General features: G+C 33.5%; 1 long non-coding RNA gene across 1 annotated transcript; it reads left to right on the top strand.

Annotated features, from left to right (window-relative positions):
* The first annotated feature begins 3,683 nt into the window (after positions 1-3,683).
* Positions 3,684-6,136, top strand: LOC136980576 (uncharacterized). Its single transcript, XR_010881576.1, has 3 exons — positions 3,684-3,890; positions 3,982-4,073; positions 5,879-6,136. It is a non-coding gene; the product is annotated as an uncharacterized lncRNA (long non-coding RNA).
* Positions 6,137-7,082: the final 946 nt, after the last annotated feature.

The raw sequence follows: 7,082 nt of genomic DNA, 5'->3' as shown, positions 1-7,082 counted from the left end.
AACTTAATCCATGATAATAGAATTGCAGTATTTTTGTACGTTTAAACTAAAAAATGACGTCGAATAACAGACCATGTGCAAGCTAAGCGAGCGAAAACTACCACAAAAATGGCGAATGGGCGGAGCAAACGTGTGTTTTATCACGTGACATGCGACCTCGAAACCTCTCTATTAAGTAGACACATCTGTCTTCTTTTAAACAAAACAAACCCCATCTCTAGCTAGAGCGGGGAAGAAGTTATTGCCATTATTTACACTATGTCTCTAATTACTTAGCAGGAAGAGGAGTCCATTGTTATCGTAAAGCGACAGATTCAAGTTTATCATCGTATATTTCTGCTTAAAATAGTGAATATTTGACACTTTTTATGTATTTTTCAATGTTTTATACAATAATACACTAAAATAAGCGATTAGTTAATTTTTCCTGCAATTACGCAATATTCGAAAGTAATTAGTTTCTCGGTAAATTTTTCAGCTAGACGCTTTTGATAAGAAATCTTCTTGTCTAAGTAGTCAAATAACATGAAAACTAGTAGAATTACGGCTCTAAAATGAAGAATACGGCTATTTTTTAACGTTTGTTTACATTCTGACTTTAATCACGTGGACTGGATCTTCGCGGGAAAATCCCGACCAGACGGTTCTAAAAAAAAACTCTCATTCGTTGAAGTTGATTCAGTCGTAATATAAATTACCGATTAGAGCGTAATAGGCGTAGAAACAAAAATTTTAAAGCCAATTAACAGCAAGAAGATCTTCCATAGACTTACTATAGGGAGGTGGAGTTTCCCGGTAATATTTATTGCTAGAAAGTTTTAAAAATATATTTATTCGCTTAAATATTGTCGAATTAGCTAATTTAATGTCTAAGTTCATTAAATTAGTTAATTAGATCTAAAAAACGATTTAAAAAGCGAATTTATTGCGATTGTTTACATTTTACTTGGAAGGTTGGAGGCGGGGCTTTACGCGGCAATTTTTTCCTTTCACAAGTCTGTAATTAGTTTAAAGTAATGTCAACAAAGACAGAAGATACCCATTTAAACTTTATTTATAAGGAGTTTCCCTTTGATTGTTTTCAGTCAACTGTGTAGTTAACCGCGAAGATTTGCTGTAGAATGGTAGGGGATCTTTTGTACCGAAATATTTATGGCCAGGGGTGGTAACGAAACACTTATTGGCTTAAACAAAGTCAATCGATCTAGCAAGGAAACAGTTGGACGCACGTTCTAACCTAACCTATTCTAATAATTTGGTTGCTAATAATTATGGTAATTTATTAGAATAAGTTAGGTTAGGTTAGAATGTGCATCCCACTGTTTCCTCGCTGGAATCAGAGATGAGCCGCCATTTTGTATACCTAGGGTAACATCAACCAAAAAGGTTAACCACTTCTGTCTCAGTACTTCATTCGATGGTATTTCATGAAATGTAAGTTTTAACCCTTTAGGAAAAGTTTTAGATCCAGCATACGATGTGCGAAAAGAACGCAACAATTTTCAGACATAATGTGTCTTTTCTATTATAACTATATAATAAACGTATTTATATCTATACACCAAGCTGCTGTTGAAGAGAAAGTCCCGTCAACCTTATATAACCCGCGAATAAGTATAACTATATACGACTATAACTTTACGTAACTATTACAGTTTCATAAAATAGTTACGACTCAACACGTGATTCTCACCGATAACTAGCGCCAAAATCTTTTGCAGCGGCGAAAAATGGAAACAGTGTGAACACGGCAATTTTCCTTACGGGGGGACGGCCTTACTAGCACTTCGATCAAGCGGCCTTTGCCGAAACATGGCGCTCAGTTTCTATATAGGGTGAAAATTATTGAAAATTACAGCTATATTAAGTAAACGAGAAGCCTAATTAGATAGCTTTATTATGTACCTTAAGCTAACTAATTAAAATACTAATTAATTAGGTGGTGATTAAATATCTTGTTTCGTGTTTTTACAGCAGCTCTACAGTTTTTTTTTCTTTTTTTTTTAACTGGGCCTTTAATTATATCTCAAGAGATAAAATGTTAGATATTGATTCACGAAATTTAGCTTGAAATCAAAAACACAACTTTAATTAATTATGATTTAATTAACAACCTCAATTCAGCGCAGTGAAGCAAAAACCTCTTTATAACACGACGTGACTCGCCTTTATTGCTTTCACTTCTATCAAACAGAACGGTTAGAAAATAATATAAATGTAATTAATAATTTTCGAAATATTAAATTAGCATACATTTAATTATCGAATGACCCGCTTAACAGTTAATGAAGCAAATTTCTTTAAAAAAAGAAAGAAAAATAAACATAGAAAGTGACGTTGTCGGTGCCAGAAATGGTGCATTTCAACAAAAATATGCCCTAAAAATTGGCTAATAACTTCTATAGAAGCGCAAGTTCATTAATGGGAGAGTGTCTGCATACTAAATCGATGATGCCCAATCTAATAAGGACCCTCCCAATGACCTTGACCTAATTTTGGGGATTGATCGGTCGATAATTTTTAACCGTTGAATATAGGGAAGAAATTCAAATCACAAAGTTATAGGGAAAGGTCGATTATACGTGAAACTCGTCTCTTGTCAGAGTTTTGAATTTTAAACAAAAGACATATGGCCGTCTAATTATCTGCGATGTATGCGACGACGACGCCGGCGGTCGCGCCTGTCGCAGTCTTTCACCAAGAGCAGCAATCGGAAACAGACCGACGCGCCTATTGCTGTTCTTCTTCCTGGTTTACGAAAGGAAATTGTTTTAAAAGTTACACTTGTAAGTAAGGATTAGAAAATATAGGGAACATAATAAGCTTTTTTTTAAAAAAATCTCTACAAAAAAAATAAATAAATAAAAGAAACCTAACAGTGGCTACCCCACTTCCTTTCATACATCATCCAACAGAGACAGGAACTGCGACACGTCTCCTGTAAATAGAGCGTCGCGACGCGTTAGACGCGTTGGCGTCAACTTGTCGCAGAAGTAAAAGCAGAGGTCATTCTCACAGATTTTCGTTCCTAATAGGGCGAGAGTTGTCTTAATGCATAATGAACTTCAATACACAATTTATTTTGGATTTCATTTTTGCTGTAACTCTAAAATCTCAGATGAGAGAAAGTCGTTATTATTGGATAAGGTATCGTCGATTTAGTGCTTAAAAACGCTTTTAATTCTCAATATTCACGTCTCTAGAAAATTTCGGACTCCCAGGACAGTTTATAGATAATGTTGAAACCGTTATAAGATTCAACAGATTAATAAAAATTTAAAAAAGCAGAAGTAATAATAATGTATGAAGCGAACTAGACGGCTAGCGTCGCGTCGCGTCGCGCCGTTAGTCGGCATACCGCACTAAAGCCACGCCCCGTCTCGACGCGCCTCGTCGGACGTGCGTGACGATTAGATTGTGCCCGGACGTGAAGTCGCTGGAACGTGAACGATTTTAGGAGGGGAAATCACTCACCATCCGCCTGTGACGTCAGTAGCGGGGTTGTGCCTTGCAGAGACGGATACGAGCGCGTCTCGGTTGCGTGGCTCTAAAAATGGATGCCGACGGTCACGTGACGCGGCTGCACCAATCGTCGATTGTCGATTTCGAAAAAACACGCCAATTCAATGGCCGAATTCGAAATCAATGGCATTTAAATCAATTAAAAGAATCAAAACACACGTCTCGTATGTATGTGCATGTATGTACGACTCGTGTATGTCGCGGCTGCGTGCTTTTTATGCATGCTGAATATGTTTTTTTCTGTTGCAGCTATGAATAATGAATGAATCAATAACCAGATCCTCCAGCATCTTAAAGAAACTCATGCTTTAAAAAAAGTTAAGAAAGAAAAAAAGAAGAGGTTTATCACGTTATGGAAAAAGCGAAAGGTTTGTCAGTTTAATCTTAAAGTTTCCATTCAAATCTAATAGAAATTTAATTAATTTACTCTTTAAATTGTATCCTCATCCATTCTTCCAGAGCATCTTCAGCTCCTGCAAGGCATGCTACACTCTTCATTCTGCAGTTAAAAATTAATTTTTCTGCAGAAATTATTTATTTTTTATTGAAAGGTAAGCAAAAAATAATTTAAATGTCAAAAATTTAAATCTTACAGTTAAAGTAAGGAGAGAAAAATTTATTCTAAAATTTCTAGAGCTCCTTTTTTGACAGAAACTTTCTTATATGAGGCTTTATAAACATTTATTACACATTCAAAAAATATATATATATTCTTTATTATCTTATAATTTTTTAATATTAATATACCGACAACCTCGGAAAAGTAAATGACCTGGGTAGGGCGGAACCGATAGATTAGGCAGAGAGACGACCGTATCGAGTGCCAAATTGGAAAGGATACTAAAAAAATAGCGTCGTAATGTTTATAGAGATATAAGATGTCGGTACCATTCTTAGATTACCTTGGACACAGGAATTATTTGGAATGGTCCCGCGCTCCGGCTTCTCTCGACCCGCAATCGGAGCAAAAGTCTTGGAATTTTTTAAATCCATATTCTTATATCCGAATTTAGTTAAGAATGTGGAGGTTTTTAAGTATTGTTATTATAATTAGTGCTTCTGAGAGCTTGTAAGGACCTGAGGTAGAGCAGGCCCCGTGTTTGTCTTAATGTGCCTCTTTTGCCACTTGTTTCGAACAAACGAATTATGTAGAATGTGTTTTTATTAATTAAAAGCAATCTTAAATATTTTATATTTTGTTAGTAAAGATAATAGAGGTTAAAATTGCTACAGGACCATAAGTTTACTCTGGGCCTGGAGAAAAATCCCCAGCACTCTCTCTCACAATCCTGATTATAATTATTAAGTATAGTGTAATATAATATATAGTTTTCTATTATACATGATGAATCTTCTAATTAGTGACAAGACCAAGAAGAGCACCTTCCTTTGTAAATAAATAAATAAATTGTTAAGTACAGGAAAAAAGATTTGAATATGATAAATGCTGCTGTACACATGTATATACAATATGTAAGGGTTTACTCTTTATCCACAGAGTTAGTGGTTATATACCCAATGGTGTTAGGGTGAATGTAAATTTGTACAATTATTATCCCAGATTGTCAGAGAAAGCTGGGATAATGACAATGAAAATTAACTCTTATACATACTGTTTTGAGAAACAAAAAATTGCATTACGGCTAATATTTTTCAGTGATGATACATTCATTATCAGAATACATTAGTGTATGACAAAGACTGTAAATGTACTTGAAAATATTAAATAGAATAAACTGTTGTCTTCCCAAAAGAAGTATTTCTGCCTTTTACTTATTTATTTATAATATAAGAAACAGAAATAACAATTTTCTGTATAATTTCATTGCTTTACTAACTATTCATTTGTTGTTTTCATTCAATAACTTATGTCTTGCCTGTCACGCTAGTGGCTGAGTGAATAAAGCCACCGAACACTTGTAGTTGGTTGTGGGCTTGTACCTCACTGACAGACTGGCCAGTTAGAGTTTTCCAGGTTTTCTTTGTGTATTTAACATCTAAATAAAGCCAATTTTCTGTAAAAAATTGTCTTGGGAGGCACTTCTCTGGTAGATTGCCGATGCATTGCTTTGCCTAATCCTACAATCCTCATGTCTTACCTAATTCTTTTCTTATTTATCACTCTCTTACCATTGGATTTACATTGGCTTTGGTTATTGTTAAAGCTACAACAACTCTTAAGGAGTGGAAAATTTAATTCTCTACATATGATAAACCCCAAAAAAGACATTATAATTAATATTAAATAAAAAAACAGAATTAAATTTTATCACTTTTATTAATTATAAGCTGTTTTTCTTTTTTAATTTTGTATAACTTGTTTGATTCTGAAGATAAGGAGATGTGTTTATTTCAGAACAAAAAAAAATTACCAGGTGTTTTACATTTATACTGCAAGTGGTTGATTAGACACGCTTCAAGAGCTGCAGTTCAGGAATCAACAATGGTAAGAACCTGTGATGTGTTAACGCAACATAATACTGTGATGTTAAGTGTATCATGACAAGGCTGTATCTTGATTATTATCAGTTGAGTTAAGTTTATTTACTTCCTGGACATTGATTTAATATGATTCATCCCTTTTAACAATACTTTCTATCATTTTTAAAAGTGTATAGTGATGTTATCTAAACTTCTCACTCAATCTCTGCGTGATATTTTCTGCATGAACTGCACTGCGTAAGCTGTGCTGCTAATGTCACTTGAATGTTGATAGCTGTTAATCCCATCAGACATGCAAACAATAACTCTCTACATTTATCTGTCGGTCTGGTTGATTTATTGATTTTATTGATCATTATTAATCATATTGTTGAATGACTTCTTTGTTGTATTACCTGTAATTGTGACGAAGAACATAAAGTCAGCTTACTTGCAGATTTCAGGAGGAATAGTACATTAGTAGATTAAATTTGGAATATAACATTACAAATATTGGATGAAATTTGTGCCACTATCATTCAATCTAATTCTATATTAGTATAATTTTATTATAAGGATCAACAGAGTGCTAAATATTTTATACAAACATAAAATTAATGCGTAAATCATTTGCGTATTCTGTAAACAAACAGTGGAAGAAAAGAGTTTTGAAGAAATTTTATCATTATAAGAATAACACTGTAACTTTCTTGGACTTCATTTAACAAATTTCAAAGCGAAATATGTTTCAAATTTGAAGATTTTATTAATATAGAGTGAGGTAGAAAATTGGAAAGAATTAAATTGAAAATAGTAATAGAAGTATTATGCTATTTTTATGCTAGTTTAGTCATTAGAGCACGAAAAGGGTCAAAAGTTTGTGCACCACGTCGAATAGAATTACATGTAATTAAAGACTGAAAAACTCAGGGAATTATATCAGGCAAATTCACAATAACAATACGTAAATACAGGATATATTGATCATTATAAATAATAAACATTCCACTAATATTAACTGTTTTAAAAAAGGGATCTAGAATCAAATTTTAGATAAAACTTTTACAACTTCATTATAGGAATTGGTGCACAAAATATTAAAATTTTCTTATATTTAAGATGGAATCACCTCATTGCTA

The sequence above is a fragment of the Centruroides vittatus genome, unplaced genomic scaffold, assembly GCF_030686945.1.
Source record: "Centruroides vittatus isolate TY-2023 unplaced genomic scaffold, ASM3068694v2 contig_711, whole genome shotgun sequence".
Taxonomy (NCBI): Eukaryota; Metazoa; Arthropoda; class Arachnida; order Scorpiones; family Buthidae; genus Centruroides; species Centruroides vittatus.
This window is presented reverse-complemented; position numbering and strand designations above follow the sequence as displayed.